We start from the raw sequence: 19,423 nt of genomic DNA on the forward strand, positions 1-19,423 counted from the left end.
GGGGAGCAGTAATTGGTGAGTCTCCTAGATGGGCCCAGCTGAAAGTGTCCACGAAAGGGACTGTGGGCTGCTGCGATTATTGCATGAACCCTGCTGGATGAACAACGGCGACGGGCTCTGTGATGTGAAGGGGACTGACCTCTCTACTGCAATTAGGAGTGAGTGCAGGACGGCTGGACCATGCACGGATAATTGGTAGACCCGGGCAGTATAAATCCACGAGGCCTGCTCTGTACACCCGGCTGTGCGGGTTTTTGCACCTTTACGAAAATGGTGGCAGGGGGAAAGGGAGCAAAGGCCAACACCCAGAGGCAACTAGCGAAATTTGTTTGGGCTAAAGGAGGTGAAAAGGGTGACTCACCGAGATCGGACAAGGGGGGACCGGGAGTGACCCAGGCGCCAGGACCGGAGCCGACTCTACATGATGTTATGGCAGCGATAGGTGGAATACATACCTCAGTGGTCTCAGTTACAGTGGAGGTCTCGTTGCTCAGAGCCGACTTCAGGAAAATGGACGAAAAGGTGAAGGAATTGAAAATTGTAACAAGTGCCCTCCAGGTGGACACCTCAGAGCTCCAGAGCCAGATGCTGGGGATGCAGAAAAAGCAGGAAAGATGTCGCAACAACTGGATGATTATGAAGGGCGAATCTTTGGAGTTTTGGAACGGACGGAAGGGCCTGCCGTGGACCTGTATGTGGAGGACCTAATTAGGAAGCATCTGAAGCCCAAGACATTGTCTAGCTACTTCTCTATTGAAAGAGCTCACAGGGTGCCAGGTCGTCAACCTAAACCGGGTGGCCCCCGAGGCCGCTCATTGCCAGAGTGTTCAACTACCGTGAAGGGGACATAATTTTGCAAACTTCGAGATCTGGCCCGCCTCTGAGTGGACAACTACGAGGTGATTTTCTTTCCGGACTTCATGGCCAAGGTCCAGGCACAGAGGAGGAGTTCAAAAAGGAGCTGAGGATCTGAGAGGTAAAATATGCAATGTTCTTCCCGGCGCGTCTGAGAGTGGAATCAGATGGCAATCGTGGTTTTTTGACTCACTGGAGGCAGTATGGGACTGGATGGAGGGTTGGAGCATGGTCGGAAACCGGAGGAGCAATTGCTCTGACAGACCTGGACTGCAAAAAGACGCTAGATCAGATGCGGCAGGTACAGAGACGGCAGCAGAGACGAGCAGGCTGGAGGAACAGGACTAAATTGATTCTGTGTTCCACTGTGGGGCCTGAATCCGCACAGATACGCAAGTAGGGAGTCTATGAGGAGGGGGACTTTGGTTTATTGAACTAAGAATGTTTTTTGCTTTTGCACTCGGGGTAAATGATGCGAATTATCTGTTGACTATACTGATGTGATATGATGTTGCTTAGTTTTAGCATTGCAAGGATGGCTGTGAATTCGCATATTTGTATATTGTATCTGCGGGTGGGGGGATCGGTTCCCCCTGCATTTCAAGTATGTTCGGGGGGTGAGAGGCACTCTGCCATGTTTGGGGGTGGGTAGTTCTAAATCCACAGGCAGGGAAACAGAGTGGTGGGGGGGCTGGGGAGATGGAGGGGAGATTGTTGTTGCCAAAGTACTGATCTGTATTTTCGATCTGAAAGACAGTTTTCACTGTGACTGTAACGAGATACACTGTTTTACTTTTTATGGTTTGCTTCTATATGACAGACTGATAACTGGTGCGAATCCCTTTCTATGCAGGCTGTGTATGATATTGTTGACCATGTTTCTGACCTGTGCTATGATGTTTATCTTATTGTTAGATGGTGGTTGACTGTGATCCAGTGCTCTCTGTCCTTACCTGGAATGTTAATGGGCTGGGGGATAACATAAAAAGAGGCATTGTTCAAAAATACCTAAAGAGACAATCCCCGGACCTAGTCCTTTTGCAGGAAATCCACTTGGTTTGTAACAAAAGTAAGGCCCTAAACAGATAGCGTTATAAGCTCCTTGTACATGCTGACTACACCACTGGCTCCAGGGGTACATGTATTCTAGTCAAGAGAAAGGTTCCCTTGATAGTTTTTAACACATGGGCGGATTCTGCTGGGCGTTCTCAGTTGTGGAGGTTCAGAGGGAGAGCCTTAAATATACTCTCAGTCTATTTGCCACTGGCGCTGGGTAAGGCGGCCTTAGTAGGGCTGGGCCGTGTGCTAACGGACCTTCCAGATGGGAGGTCTTACTAATGGGGGGGGACTACAATATGACCATGAACGACTCAACAGATAGACACCCAAAATGACAGGGCAAAAGGCCAAATGAGCTTATGGCAGACTTTACCATGGCACTGGGTCTCTCAGATGTGGGGCAAGAGTTGCAAGGCGTTCCTATAGACTTTACCTACTTCTCTAGTGTACATTGCAACCTTTCCCGGATTGACTACTTTCTAACATACACGGCCTCGGTGGGTAACTTCAGGCGGCCCAAGTCATATCCTCGAGGCCTATCAACCATTCCCCAGTGAGGATGGACTTTACCCATGGGGATCGGCAGCAGAGTCGCACTATAGTCATTAATCCATGGCTGCTCAAAATCCCGGATATTAAAGAGGAGCTCGGGATGCAGACTGGATATTTTATGGAAGAAAATGTGGGCTCCGTAGTGTCAGCACAGGCAATTTGGGAAGCCTATTAGGTGGTTTTGGAGGGATATGCCCTATCGCTGAAAATGCAATATGTTACAAAACGGCGTGAGATTTTGACACAGCTGGAGGAAGCACTTAGACAACTTGAGGCGGAATATGCGCTTCATCCTTCGGATGAGAATATGCATAGCCTAACGCTCAAGAAGGGGGAGTACAAACTAAAAGCTCGGGAGCATATGTTGGCTAAACAGGCGACTACCCATCATAGATTATATGAGCTTAGGGACAGGGCAGGGAAGACGCTGGCATGGTTGGAAAGGAAGGAGCAAGGGGCAAGGTGGGTGCCCCGACTAAAGACGCCAAATGGGGAAGTTATATATTACCCAGGTGAAATAGCATATGCATTTGCCGACTACTTCGAAATAGTGTACTCGCCTTCGGCCATATATAACGCGGAAGAGACACGTCAGCTGTTGGCGGAATGTGATGTGCCGACTCTTTCGGAAGTGGACAGGGAGCTACTAAAAGTGGATCTCTCCGATGAGGAGATTCGGAGGGCCATTGGCCAAATTAAATCAGGTAAGGCAATGGGGCCTAATGGTACCCCGGTGGAGTTTCTTAAGGTAGTGGCTTACCAGGTGGTCCCGCACTTGCGGGGAATGTATCAGGAGAGCTGGGAAAAGGGAACCTTACCCCCAGATCAACGACTGGCAAGCATTGTGGTGATACACAAGTCTGGTAATCCAGTGGAAGATTGTCGTTCCTACAGACCAATTTCTTTAATTAATGTAGTGGCGAAGGTGCTCGCTACGCGGCTGAGAACAGTAATATCCTCCCTGGTGCACCCGGACCAGTCGGGCTTTATGCCAGGTCTGAATACGGCTCTTAATATCCGTCGGCTCCACAACGTGCTGGCTCGTCAGAGATACCTAAAAGAAGATGCAGTCATACTGTCCCTTGATTCTTCCATGGTGTTTGACTCAATTGAATGGTCATATATGTGCGGCTACTTTATACGGACATATCAGGGCAGGTCAGAGTAAACAACTACACATCCAGGCAGTTCTCTCTCTGAAGAGGCACCAGACAGGGCTGCCCTCTGTCGCCACTGTTGTTTGCGCTTATGCTGGAGACCTTGGATACGGCGGGATGTTATGACCAGGGGTCTGCGGTGGTCCCATGATTGCGAAGATAGAATATCACTTTACGCAGATGATATAGTGTTATATCTTGCAAACCCCTTTAGGTCCCTTCATATGGTCCTTAATATTTTTACAAATTTTGGAAATTATTCAGGGTACGCTAATAATTGGGGCAAGTCGGTATTGTATGTGCTTCACGGACAGACCCTGCCTCTTCCAAAAGACTGTGCTCTGATGGCCTCGGAAGATTGTTTTAGATACCTGGGAATCTTTGTCACGCCAGATCCGGCCCTCTTTTATGGTCGCAATTTAGCGCCTTTGTTGACACTGTGCGAGCTGATGTCCAACATTGAAGATCTCTGCCATTGTCACTGGTTGGTCGTGCTGCTCTTTTTAAAATTCTTGCTCTTCCGCGGTTTCTAGGTATTTTACAAAAGTGCCCACATAGAGTTCCAGATGAATACTTTAATGCAGTGGAGGGGGGGGTGCGTACACTGCTATGGGATTGGGAAGGCCCCGAGGATAGCGCTTCAGAAATTGGTGAAGGGATGGTATGATGGAGGCATAGCATTTCCTGATATACGGCTGTACTACTGGGCCTCGCAACTGGTGACTGTGAATAGGTGGAGATACGCCCCACCGGATGATCCTGTCGTAATTGGCCCGCTTGGATTAGCGACTAGCTGAACCTACACGTTGTCCTCCTTAACTTGGCTATATACGATAAACGCCATTTTTGAATGTTGCAGCGGCCATCTTAGACCATGAGCGGCCTCGTGGCCGACGTGCCCTTTAGTCCTTTGTCCGTTCCACTGACCACTCTCATCTGCCCAGCAACAGGCTATTTTTAGTACTGGTCAAGCCACACATGCGCAGTTCTTACTGACCCGTAAACCCTCAGGAATGTGCCGCTAACTGACCAACGGGTTTGAAACCCACCAATGAGCTGGCAGTGTTCCAAAACATGACCATATATGTCTCTAAAACTGTGTCTTAACTTATGCCGCCTATCTTTTATTGCCCCAAAATTGTATATAAACGGGGTCACACCGGTGTTCGGTGTGATACCTCTTGCATTACCGAAGGGTGCTGTTTGAGTGTACCACCACCCCATGGGGTCTTAATAAACTTGTTCTTTGCATTTTACAGTTTCCGTGCCAACAGTTCTTGTGTGTAAGTGGGTAATCTCTGGAGCGTGTAGGCCTTGGGAACCCCGAAATACTTCAATTGGCGACCACGAAGGGACTCATCGGCGACTCGGATGCCCGAAGGAGAGGTCGTGACGAAGGCTTGGAAATCCGCCATGGGCGCGCGCTGCCACGAGTGACCCGAGTCTTGGCTGCCACGGTGTTTTTTCCTTTCCTTCCGATCTGACCTTCCAGGTGGCGCCGGTCTCCGACTGAGTTTTCGAAGTGTCCGCATCACTGAGAGAGTGCCGTTTGGCTGATTTGGCTTACAAGACCTTGGCAGTTGGAACCTGGACAGTTGAGTATTTGGTAAGCTTTGTGTTCGGTAAGGTAGTATTCGGACGCTTACTGAAGTCCTACGAATTGTGTTCGGTAAGGTAGTCTTCGGACGCTTACTGAAAATCTGTGCTTTGTGATCGGTGAGGACGCTTGCCGAATTCTATGAACTTTGATTTGAGTTAGCTAACATTTTGAATTTGTGATCTTTGAACTTATATGTGTAGTGCACTTCACATAGGCAGGCATGTAGAGATGTTTCTCTAACTTTGTTTTTTCCTTTGAGCGGCACAATCGTGCGAAGAACTGTAAGTGCCATTTGGTCCGGTGTCACGCTTTCGTGATACTCTTTGAACATGCCTGTTTTTAGCACACTCCGGGGAATGTGTTATTTAGGAGATGGTACCTCGATTAGGTTAGCGGAATCACAGCCGGCTCCCCCAGAGGGAACACCAAATAGGGAGATGTATATTAAGTTTGGCCTCCCCCCTATTATGTACGGTAAATTATGGCATAAGTACACTAAGGCCGATCCCGAATTGCAATGGCCCCTACACGGGTCGTACGATTTGAGTAAAATCCAATTTGTAGAGCAATGTATGTTTCAACGCAGGTCTAGACAAAACATGTTTGATTGTGTGCGAATGTGGGAGAAAGCGGCGCGTGAACGAATGAAGCGTGAGGTTGCCTTGGCGGACAAAGAGCAGCGCAAGGCTGCTCGGGATAAGGCTTTACAGCTGGAGGAGAAGGAGGCTCAGGAGAAGAAAGAAAGGGAGGAACGGGAGCGTAAATTGCTAACGACTGGTCAATTTCCTATTCGCCGACCACTTTATCCTGTCCTTAATAATGAAATTGATGATTTCTCTTTGTTAGATCGGTCACCGCCTCCGTACGTTACGCCGACGGCTCCAGCTGTGGATTCTGATGATGACGGACGGGATAAGTTGGGCAAGAAGGGTGTATCGGCTCTCAGGTTTACCGCGGAGAGGTCCGCTCATTTACGTAGTTGGGCTCGCAAAGTGAATAAGCATAGTGTTACTCAGGATCAATTGATATCAGAGAAAACGGGGTGGTCGGATCTTGAATTAATGTATTTTTTGTCCAGCCTAGCGGATGAAGTTGTAAGCGCATATCGTGAGTTTTCTGATACGTTAGAGCCTAAAGTTTTGTCGGTGTATCGTGAGAATTTAGCTAAAGGTGATTTTGATCTTACAGATGTTGATGACCTGTTCAAGCATTTGATTGCGCTGCGAGATGAGACAACCCATTTGCGACAGGAACGGAAACGGAGGCAAAAGGAGTCTGAGCCGGGAAATGATGAGGCGGTTAAGGAGTGTTCTCTTCGTGGTTCAGATAAGAGCTCTGCGTTGCATGTTATGCCTATGCGTGAAGCGGCGCCTTTGTATGTTCCACCAAAAGGGGAAGGTACGGATGATGATAAGTTGTCGAAGGATGCGAAAGGGTATTTTGTGTACAATTGGGTATATACGCCATGGAATAGGGCAGATGTTATGGCACTGAAAAACTCTTTACCTGATCTCCGAAAGAACCCAGCGGCATTCTATGAGGGGGTAGAGGGGGCTATATCGTCTTGTGTGATGACTCTTGTAGATATAGATTTGTTTTTTGGGCTAATTTTACCACCTGATATGTGGAGGCAAATTCGTAAAACTAATGACGAAACGATTTTGGGGGGGACCTGGAAAGAGATAAATGCTGCAGATTTAGATAGAGAACCAGCATGTAAGCCTTGTCAGCTAATTCTAGATCTTCCGGCAGCTATTTTGCATAAATTGAAAACGCTCGTTCCTGCCAAAAAGATAGATTGGACCATGTTAACGTCGTGCAAGCAGAAACCAGATGAAACAGTCTCAGATTTCTTTACACGCTTCGAGGAGGCATTTCATGATTACAGTGGTCAATCTTTAACTGACGATACGGGTCGGCATTTGTTTGTAGATAAGTATGTGGCTAATCTCCTACCAGAGATTGCTAAGCGATTGAAATTGAGTGAAAGTTCCTGGGCCACGGCGACCCCTGCGTCCTTGTTAACTATGGCTCAGTATTATGAGCGGCAGGAGGTGGAGGCTAAAGAAAGTGTAGAGAAAAAGACGAAGGAATTGAAAACGAAGGTGATGTTGGCGCAGGTTCGGGGAACACAGGGTAGAGGGAATGAGAGAGGTAGACGAGGTGGAGGTAACGCATCGTATGGTCGTACGGACATTGCGGAGGATCAGTGTGCTTATTGTAAGGAGTTTGGGCATTGGGCCGACGATTGTCCGGTACTTCGTGAACAGCGTAGCCAGCGTGGGCGAGGTAGTGGAAGGTCAAGAGGAGGTTATACTGGAATGAGAGGTGGAGGAGGTGATCGTAGACAAGTTGAGGAGAGGGGCCGTGGCCAGGACGAATGAAATACGTTTGATAGACGGAATCAATATCAGATTTTGGAAGGAGAGAATGTGGAACATCAGGATTATGTGCATGCATAGGATTGCGTAGGATGGGGTAAGGAATCAGTTGAAGTGCCAGTAGATCAGCAAGGTCCATATGTAACAGCGGGTATTTTGGGTTCTACTGACCAGTTTCTAGTCGACACAGGAGCTACTCGTAGCGCTCTGTCGAAAAACTTGGTTCCGAGGGCTCCCCTGTCTGGCGAAATGATTACGTGTGTAGGGTTTGATGGCACACCCTCCCCCAGCCCATTGTCCAAGCCCCTTGCATTATGCATTGACAAGTACTTTAGTTTTGGCCAATTTTTGTTATCGCCCCATACCCCAGATAATATTTTGGGTATTGACTTGCTTAAATATTTTCGAGCAACAATACGCTGCGCTCCAGAGGGAGTGCGGGTTATTCTGAATGATAACTACCCTGACCCTGATGATTGCCCTGAACATGACAGATTTTGTGTCATTTTAGATGTTCCCGCTTTGGCCTCTCTGCCGCACACGTTGTGGGCGACATCAGATACGGATGTGGGAGAGATGCGTATTCCACCAATACACATTACCGTTAAGGAGGGGGGCCCCCTACCACGAGTGCCACAGTATAAGATCTCGAAGGAAGGCGAAATTGCACTAACACACATTGTCCAGGATTTGATTTCTGCAGGGGTGGTGGAGGAGGTCCCTTATAATGTCTGTAACAGCCCTATTCTACCAATTCTTAAGAGAGACTCAGATGGCAAGATCTATCGATTTATTATTGATTTGCGTGAAATAAATAAAATTGTCATTCCCCAATACCCAGTGGTGTCCGATATTACGACCTTGCTTACATTGGTTCCTCCGACGGCCACCATTTTCACTGTTATCGACCTAAAGAATGCGTTCTTTTCTATCCCTGTCCATCCAGATAGTAGATATCTGTTTGGTTTTACGCTCAATAATAAATCATATAGATTTTGTCGAGTTCCCCAAGGATATACTGAGAGCCCTAGCATCTACAGCCAGGCTTTGAAACGACAACTAGATTCCTTTGAATTGCAGTCTGGCGTTGCGCTCATCCAGTACGTGGATGACCTTCTGCTTGCCGCCGACTCCTATGCACAATGTGAACAGAGTATGCTTGCGTTGCTTTCCTTTTTGGCACAAAACAATCACAAGGTCTCCAAGAAAAAGCTTCAATACTGTAGACCCCAGGTGACCTACCTCGGTCATCTGTTGTCTAAGGAGGGGAGGGCATTAACATCTGATTGAATTCAAGCAATTTTAGACACACCAGTCCCCCGCACGCAGAGAGATGTGCGTGCTTTTATAGGGTTGACATCTTTTTGTAGACAATGGATTATGGGTTTCTCTCATATCATAAAACCTCTGCTAGCATTATTGTCCAAAACCACACCGATGCCTCTTGAGTGGACAGACGAATGTCAGAAAGCCTTTGAACAGTTGAGACAGGCCCTTTGTTCTGCACCCGTGTTAGGAACACCAGACTACACGAAACTTTTCACATTGTACGTGCATGAGAATGATGGGTGCGCGTTGTCAGTGTTAGTGCAGTTACACGGGGATAAGCAGAGACCATGTGCATACTTCTCTGCCATTTTGGATCCTGTAGCACGAGGGTTGCCTGGGTGTTTTCGAGCGGTAGCGGCAACAGCAGTAGCCATACGACAGAGTGAGGGCATAGTGTTATCACACAAACTGTTGGTGTTAGTTCCTCACGCAGTAGATGCCCTGTTAAACCAAACAAAGACCCAATACCTCACGAGTGCACGACTTACAGGATATGAGCTGACACTTTTAGCACCACACATAACATTGAAAAGATGCGCTACTTTGAACCCCGCGACTTTATTGCCCTATCCGGCCGAGGAGGGTCAGGAAGAAAAACATCATGATTGTGTTTTCCTGACTGAGGAACAGACAAAGGGTCGTGTTGACTTACAGGATGTGCCACTTTCAGATGTGGATGGGGAACTGTGGGTTGATGGATCGTGTTTGAGGCTGCCAGATGGTACGACTTCCGCAGCATATGCGATCACGACTCTTAAGACGGTGGTTGAAACAGCTAGAATACCACAAAAATCGGCTCAGGCAGCAGAGCTGATAGCTTTAACAAGAGCCTGCGAATTGAGTGCTGGCCTATGTGTGAACATATACACAGACAGCCGGTATGCCTTTGGAGTGGCCCATGACTTCGGACTTCTCTGGAGGGAACGTGGGTTTCTGACATCACACGGAGAGCACATTATGCACGGAGAGTTAGTGCGTGATCTCCTAAACGCGTTGCTCTGCCCCAAGAAAGTAGCGATAGTGAAGTGCAGTGCCCATAAAAAGATCACGGATAAAGTGGGTCAAGGAAATGCCTTCGCAGACAGCATAGCAAGGCAGACGGCTATGTCCCGAACTAGCTCCCCTATGTACGTGGTACAATCACAGGCCGAGAGATGGAGTGATGCTAGAGCAGAGATACGGGATATTCAAAAAACAGCTACAGAATCTGAGCTTGCGGCTTGGGCAGCAGAGGGGGTGCTAGATGATGAAGGTTGTTGGAGAAGCAAAGACATGGAGAAGTGGAAATTGCCTGCGGCTTATTTACAGGCGATGGTCCAGATGACTCATGGACTGGCCCATGTCGGAGCTCTTGCAATCACCCGGCTTTTAACACGAGTTTGGGAACATTCTGAGATTGCGAATACTGCAAAGAGAGTAGTGCAGACCTGCCTGGTATGCTTGCAACACAATCCTGGGAAGGGGACCCATACTCCGAAAGGAGGGTTCGTTCCACCTTCAGCACCGTTTGAAGTGCTTCAAATGGATTACATCCAACTCGAGCGCTGCAACAACCTGAAGTACGTCCTAGTGGTGGTGTGTGCTTTTAGCAAATGGGTTGAGGCCTACCCCACGAAAGACAATACAGCTTTGACAACAGCTAAGGTGTTGCTTAAGGAGTTCTTTCCTCGCTTTGGAGTTTGCAAATTTCTGTGGAGCGATAATGGGCCCCATTTTGTTGGAAAGATTGTGGAATATGTACTGAAGGGGTTAGGGATTCAGCAAAAGTTCCACGCTGTATTCCACCCTCAGTCAGCAGGTTTGGTCGAGCGGTACAATGCCACCTTGAAGCTTAAGCTGGCCAAAATCGTGGCGTCTACATCGTTGAAGTGGCCAGATGCATTGCCGCTAGCACTGCTCTCTCTTAGATCAGTACCCCACTCACGAACTGGCCTTACGCCCTATGAGGTGGTGTTTGGCCGCCCCATGAATATCTGGGGGGTGCCCAAGCCGCGATTAATACATGATGTGCCTTGTGTTATGATGAATGATTATTTGGCACGATTAACAAATGATTTGCTCTCTATTCACCAACAGGTTCGAGAAGCGCTCCCTGACAACTCTGCTGGAGAGGGCCACGATCTTCGTCCTGGGGATCATGTGATGATCCGTTCGTTTGAAAGAGCAAGCAGTCTGGAGCCCAGGTGGAAGGGCCCCGAGCAGGTCCTTCTGGCGACCCGCACCGCCGTACGAGTGACCAACAGGAAGCGGTGGGTGCATTCGACACATTGTCGCCGAATCTCTCCGGATCTGGTGACTCCTGTTGTGCTGACTGATTATAAGGAGATCTTGGAGAAAGAAAAGAGCCCAGCTGTGACGTCGGCCGAAGTGGAGGGAGCCTTCCCGGACCAATCTGCTACCGGAAGAGAGCGCTACAATCTACGTCCGCGATAAGAAGTTTTTTTGTCCTTTTTTTTATGACTGGTTGGTAACCGCTCCAGGTTTGTGAAACGGAAACCGGGAATTCCAAGGGGGGGGGATCAGTTCTGCCAGAGTAGCGACACCCGTCTTGGCCCGGAGAAGAAAACAACGGCTACCTCGGAGTTCAGCACCGCATTTTTCTTTTTTAGGTATACACGTACGTGTATCTGAGACTATTTGTGAAAACTTGTGAACAATTTGTGTCATTTGAGACTTTGCACAGACTTTCTTGAACTATGGCATCAACGGCATCTCGTGACAAGAAACTGTTGGGTGCCTTTCTTTTTCTTCTAACCATTGTGGTGATAGCTGTTATAGCCTGGGTAGTCGAACTTGTGGTGCCTGTACGTGAACATTTGCTGCCGACTACCCCGGCACCGTCTGAACATTTCCATTTTACATTGCCCTTCCATGAAGAACGCCATCGCCAAACGTATTTAAATAACAGCTTCATTCAGATTCTTCACCACACGCATAACATGACCAATACCTCTAACTGCTGGGTGTGTGGAATGTTGCCTGGGCACCAGAAGAGAGGGGGCACCCCACTTATTCCACTCCCGTTTTCGCACAATGGGTCTTGCAATGCTTGGTACACTCTCCTCTTTACTTTGAGATGGCCAACAAAAGGGGGGTGCTTTTTCGCCTAAATAAAGAATGTCCCCATGACAAGGATGGGTTTCCACGGGCAGAGGGTACACGTTTTGAATGGGAAGAATACAGGCCTGATAATGTGTCTGCCCCACGAATATATAGCAATCAGCGAAACGTGAATGTATCCAGTGCTCATGTTATAAATGTCATTTCCACCAAAGCCGATTTATGCATCAGAAACAAGGGCACGATTGCAGTGGGGAAAAGTGAATGTAATATTACTCTCACGTTTGATAGCCCGAATGGCATTTCATTTGTTGCATCTCAAAACACCTACTTCATCTGTGGAACGAAGGGGTACCATCAGCTTCCGGTGGGGTGGTTGGGCACATGCTATGTATCGTTTGTGCTACCTCCTGTATTCATTGCCCCTCCGATGTATCATAACGACTATACTCTGTACCACGATTTTGTTTTGAACAGAGTTAAGCGAACTGTTGCTTTAGAGGACATTGATCAAACGGACACTGCATTACAACAGTATGTGGATTTCAATCTGGGACTATTCTCCTTTGTGGGGGCTGCATTGAACAGCCGGAAAATCAGACGGCTGACTCGCGTTGTCGAGGCTGTTGCGAATGACACTGCTATTGCCCTGGGGAATATTACCGAAGAACTGCAGATTTCCAGAATTGTCACCCTTCAAAACAGGATGGTGCTGGATGTTGTTTTGGCTGATCGTGGGGGGGCATGTAGAATCATCGGAAGCAGCTGTTGTGTTTACGTGCCTGATAATTCTCCATCTGTGTATGATGCGATTTCCAAGCTGCATAAGATAGCTGCCGAAATACACCCGGACAATGGAACTTGGACACTTTCTGGATGGTTCTGGTCCATGATTGCAACTTGGGGCTGGAAACTGTTGACAATTCTCTGCATACTTGTGGGAGCAATGTTCTTTATATGCTTGTGTATCCAATGTGGCCCTACCTTATGTTCAATGTGTCTATCAGCTTGCTTACCATCGAGGCGAGCTCTTGCTCATGACAAAATAATGCTACACAAAGAGGTGACACAAATTATGTTAATAGACATCGAGGACGAACATCCAGAGTATGTTCATTATGAGGTAGATTCAGCTAAACGCTAAAAGGGTCGTCTGTCATAATTGGCCCGCTTGGATTAGCGACTAGCTGAACCTACACGTTGTCCTCCTTAACTTGGCTATATACGATAAACGCCATTTTTGAATGTTGCAGCGGCCATCTTAGACCATGAGCGGCCTCGTGGCCGACGTGCCCTTTAGTCCTTTGTCCGTTCCACTGACCACTCTCATCTGCCCAGCAACAGGCTATTTTTAGTACTGGTCAAGCCACACATGCGCAGTTCTTACTGACCCGTAAACCCTCAGGAATGTGCCGCTAACTGACCAACGGGTTTGAAACCCACCAATGAGCTGGCAGTGTTCCAAAACATGACCATATATGTCTCTAAAACTGTGTCTTAACTTATGCCGCCTATCTTTTATTGCCCCAAAATTGTATATAAACGGGGTCACACCGGTGTTCGGTGTGATACCTCTTGCATTACCGAAGGGTGCTGTTTGAGTGTACCACCACCCCATGGGGTCTTAATAAACTTGTTCTTTGCATTTTACAGTTTCCGTGCCAACAGTTCTTGTGTGTAAGTGGGTAATCTCTGGAGCGTGTAGGCCTTGGGAACCCCGAAATACTTCAATCCGGCATGTGCTTTAGATAGGTATCAGATTAATAGATCTGGCTATCTTGGGGCACTTTATTCTCGTACAAGGAGAAAGCAGTTTATAGGCCCCACTCAACACATGCTGCAGATATGGAGATTGGCCAGTTCTCGTTTAGGTTGGACAGACATGCTCACTAGAATGACGCCTCTGTGGTATTCACAGAAGCTGGGTATGCTCTGCCATCACCCGGGATTCGATAAGTGGGATATGATCGGTATTTCGACGGTGGGTGACTTGATTAAGAAGGGTAAGATCCTTCGATTTGAGGAACTACAGAAGGTTTACCGCTTGGCGCCAAGTGAGGTCTTTCGCTATCTACAAATAAGACATGCTTTGATGACGGCGTTCCCTAGCTGTGTAGACATACCGGAGTCTTCCCCGCTGGAAGATCGTTTGTTAGATGGACAGTTGCACACCAAGGCGATCCCCCTCACTTACAGGAAACTTAGTAATAATATGCCAGACTCTTTCGGAAAGCTTAAGGAGAAATGGGAAAGGGACCTAGGGGTAATTGAGGACAAAGCTTGGAGGCAAGCGTTAAGGTCTCCCAGAGAGGCTGCCATCACACTTAGATTCTGCCTTATTCAACTCCGTATCTTCCATCGGTCATATCTGACTGGGGTCACTCTTGCAAGGATTGGGGCTAGGCCAGATCTCTGCTTTAGTGGCTGCCGGCTGTCAGCTAACTTCTACCATATGATATGGGAATGCCCGATGGTGCAGAGCCGATGGGACAGAATCACAACACATATGCATTCCGCGCTGGGAAAGACACTTACCTTGATGCCACGACTAGGCCTGCTCAACATATGGGATGCGACGGATCATACGCAGACGGAACAGCAGTTTGAAACGTTAGGCTTCACACTATTTAAGAGGGAAATTGAGAGGGGGTGGGGTGGAGTACGGCCGCCTGAAGTAGCGGTGTGGCAGAGGGAGCTCGATAAGTGTATGATAGCTGAGAAAGAAGTGTTTGTTGCAAGGGGATGCCCAAAGATATGGGACAGGAAATGGTCCAAATGGAATTTGTATAGGGGAGAGATTTGTGTGTCACATGTGTTGGAGTTAGAAATGCGAAGGAATAGGGATGGGGAGGAAAGTATGTAATCTGTATGTTTAATTGAACTTGATTTCTAATATGCTGCAAAATGTAACCTGCATTGTAGGATTGTATGAGTAACAGTGAACTTGTCTGTCAGTCTTTCTAATAAAAAAATATATTTTTTAAAATAAATAAAAATAAAAAAAGAATTGAAAATGGTGCTATCAACTAAACTTGTGCAACTCGAGACTGAGGTGGAATTCGAAATGAAGAGGATTTGGGATTTGAAAGGATTCAAGAACAATTTCTATTATTTGATAGACTGGAAGGATACGGGCCGGAAGAAAGGCCTTGGGAATTAGATACTGATGTGTATGCCCCTAGACTGATGAAGACCTTTCATCAAAAATTCCTGCTCGCTTCACTTTATGCACCTTAGGTACCCAATTTTCTTTTACCAAAATGCAGTACCTAAATTCTATCAACTACCCAAGTGTATCTGTGAAAACATTAGGCTTAGATATCCACCTATACTCATCCACGTTGCATACCTCACTATTAGTCAATTGTAACAGGTGTTGTCAAGACATCACCAACTCAGGATGGTTGGAATCCAGAACAATATCTAGGTCCCCTTGCTCATTTCATCCCAACAGATTAGAACCACCACTCACCACAAACACTATGCCCAAAGCTGTTTTACATCAAAGCTCAAAGTAGTTTCTAACTGGAAAAACTTCCACTTTCCTGCCTCCATATGAATAACTTTTCATCCTTGACTCACATACACCAGGAACACTTAATTTGTTGAAATCATCCTCACCAATCAACGTGAATGGTGAAGCAGGACCAGCCATCCCTCATCCTTTTAATGTCAATGGTAATGACACAAACAAGAGTTTTCATTTTCTTGACATTATGCACAGATGACACTTGACCAATCTCATTTTCAGATAACATTAATACAAAATGTTATCATCATCATACAGATCTTCCTCAATGGACCTTATTGTGCCCATGTCAGTTCGCCCTCTCTGACCTTTGTATGACCTACACAATCTGGCATAATACCCCCTCCTACCACACTTAAAGCAGATGATATTGGTTGAAGGATTAAACTTAGCACTGCTCATGTGTGCTTTGCTCCCACACCTAAAACAATAGTTCAACACACTCTGAAAGTTCACCTGCTGTTTTGACGGTACCCCAGCCAACACAAACACAATACTTTTCAGTGACCTTTTTGCCTCCTTTATCTCTTTATTTCATCAACTGATTCTCATCTAACACTTTATGCCTCACCCACTCATCTCCTTCATACAATGCTGAGAATCCTTACGATGGCTATTGCTGCTTCCAGGCAGGAATCTTCTGTAGAAAATAGACAACCCTGACCCTTCTTCTTGTTCATTTTTTTGATCAATTGGTCACATTTAATCTCCTTTCTGAAGTCATGGTAATTGCAAATGACAAAGCAAACACAATGAGATGATGGATGGAGCGCTGAAACTTTTCAGACACTCACCCCCAGTCACAGATATGGGTTGAATCCATCATCATTCTTTAGCTCACTTCGCCACCCCAGTTCAGTCACAGCTATATGCAAATCAGTCTTGACCCTGTGCCTCATGGGAACAGTCCAGCCCAGACTGCCAAGCCATGTCTTCCCTGGACCGAAAGCAAGCATCCTGGGACTGGTTTCGGGCTAATAGGATTGCAGTTAATCCGCATCCTCCGGGCCGGCAGAAGCCACCGCCGGCCCGGAGGATGCGGATTAACCGCTGCGGACAGAAAAAAGACCCCCCGCCAGATTAGGATGGCTGGGGGATCTTTTTTCCGTCTGCCGCTTTTCCGCCGCAGTCACCTTCCGACCGCGGTGGAAAAGCTCTAACATGGCTGGCGGTGTTTATCAGACACTGCCTGCCATATTAGGATGGAGGCGGTCCTATGCCTTTCCACGGCGGCATTTCTGCCATGGAAAGGCATACGGACTTTTCGTTGGGGGCCCGTTGTGGGCCCCCAGGGGTGAAGGGGAGGTGGGGGTGCACATGGGGGGTACCTATGTTACCCCCCTGCCTTTGCGTGCACGAAGCGGCAGGCACCACGCGGTGCCTGCTGCTTCGTGCACGTGAAGGAAAACATGGTATTTTTAACATTGCGGCGTGTGCTGCTTCAAGCACAATGTTAAATATGCAGGATGTGATCGCCAGGGTGGCAGTCACATCCTAATCTGCACGGAGGGACCGCCGCTGCCCCTGCAGACGGTCCCTCCTACTCTGGGGTGGGGGACGGACGCAGGTCCGTCAGCCATCCTAATGAGGCCCCAAGTTGCAGGGTATGCCACTGGAATCAAGTTAGCCTGGCTGATGAAGGGTGTTACCCAGAAACAGGTCCCAGTATGCTTGTTTCTGGTTCAGGGAAGACCTAGCTTGGCAGTTCGGGCTGGACTGTTCCCATGAGGCACAGGTCAAGACTGATTCGCATATGACTGGATCTGAACTGAGGTGGAGAAGTGAGCTGAAGAAGGATGATGGATTCAACCCAGATCTGTGACTCGGGGTGAGTGTCTGAAAAGGTACAGTGCTCCGTCCATCATCTCCTTGTGTTTGCTTTGCTCGCTCTAAGTTAGCGGACTATGCACTAGACGTGGGGCCCAAGCTCACTTTGCCACTGGAATCAAGCTAGCCTGGATGATGAAGGTGTTACCCACAAACCAGTCCCAGGATGTTTGTTTCCAGTTCAGGGAAGTCCTGGCTTGGCAGTTCAGTCTCGACTGTTCCCATGCTGCACAGGGTCAAAACTGATTTGCATGTGGCTGGGCCTGAACTGAGGAGGCAAAGTGAGCTGAAGAATGATGATGGATTCAACCCAGATATGTGACTGGGGGTGAGTGTCTGAAAAGTTTCTGTGCTCCATCCATCATCTCATTGTGTTTGCTTGATTGCAAATTACAACCAAAGTATGTAAAGCAGCCACAAAACCATCCACGGGTTCAAGAGGAGCTTGCCAGTACTGCAAAAACCTATGGACATAAATCTCTTGTTTAAAGTATATACTTTGGAGACTTACTCATTCACTACGGTGGCATCACCATCCCTAGAACCAACATGAATCAACACAGTTTGCATAGGACGTGTTTTGAGCATGCTTCTAACTTCCGCACCTAGAATACCTACCAGTAATGCGCTTTTCTTTTTAGAAGGAAAAGTATCCCCATCAATGGCTTCCAAATAAACTTCAAATGCTTCATTCCATCGTTCCCATACCATGGGTGGAGTGCCAGGAACAGACTAAAAAATGATGGAGGTGGAGAATTTTTTTCCATATTGCGCTGCAAACTTGCCAAAAAGATAAGTAACCCTTTAATAACCAACACTTATGATGATGCCACCGACCTTACCAACTCTGATTAGATATCTACAAATTTCTAGCAAAAGTTCTTACTCCACCAATGTCCAGAATTCCATGACGTGTGCTTGTCACATTGAAGACAAACACAAAATCGCCCACTGATTATGATCCTGCACAAAACAACATGTGTATCAATCCACAAACATATGCTGCTGAGAAATGCTGCCCAACTCAAGAAGGCTGCTGCCGATCAAACGTGCTCATGGGCATGTGTGTTGCTCCAGAGCCCATGCCGAGGTTGCACTCTGTCCCAATTACTCTCCGTGCTCCTCGCGCACATAGGACAAAAGCTGCTTCCCCCACACCAGCCATGCTCCTTGCACAACGGAATAGCTACTGCTCACGCCACAATGGCTACACTACCAAAATCCAACCTCACCAATGCTGAAAGGAAGGAAGGAGCTCCGACACCCAGCCACTGGTCAAGGCAGAACACCTCCAATGTGATGAACAGTGAACTGCTGCAACAACAACAGTTCATGTATTACGGTTCACCAGAAACTTGGAACCCGCAGCATAGATGAAATGGACTGCCGTGAGATGGTTTCCCGGTGTCATCCCATCACTCTTCAACACTGAAAATGAATACTCCAAGTACCACAGGTAAGTGGACATGTGGTACTATTCATATGCTGGTTGTTGCAGTATGTGCAGACTACAGAGGCACATTACGGCGGCATTTAAACCAGGAGGTTATGTCATTTAATGACCACCAGCACCTGTCACCAAGGCTAGTGTGGAGAGCTGAAACACATCAGGACTTTGTGAACCCTTTTAATGTGCATGATGGAATGGTACTGTCATGTACCACGGTGCTTGAGTGTGCATGATGGAACAATTCCGTCATGTGCACACAAGCACAAAATTCTGCAGAGGGATTTCCTTTTTCTTTTTATTTGCCTCAGAAGGCATTTTTTTGGATCCGACTTGGTCATCGCTGCAGGAGGACGATCTCCAAGCAGAGAAACACCCACTAGGCACCAGGGAGGTGGGAGCGGCCTCTTGGGAAAGGGCTTTTGCTCCCCCCACCGTTTTTGCATACAGTGAGTCTTTCTGCCGCCCCCCCCCCCCCCCCCCCGGCGGTCAGATGGGGCAATAGCCCCCTTCTGCCACCGGAGGGGCAGAAAGCACACTATCGATCAGGGATTTATTTCAAGTGTATATACACCCCTAACCAACCTCGACAGTCTTTCTGCTCCCCTTGGGGGAAAAGGGGGGTTA

The sequence above is a fragment of the Lissotriton vulgaris genome, chromosome 6, assembly GCF_964263255.1.
Source record: "Lissotriton vulgaris chromosome 6, aLisVul1.2, whole genome shotgun sequence".
Lineage (NCBI taxonomy): Eukaryota > Metazoa > Chordata > Amphibia > Caudata > Salamandridae > Lissotriton > Lissotriton vulgaris.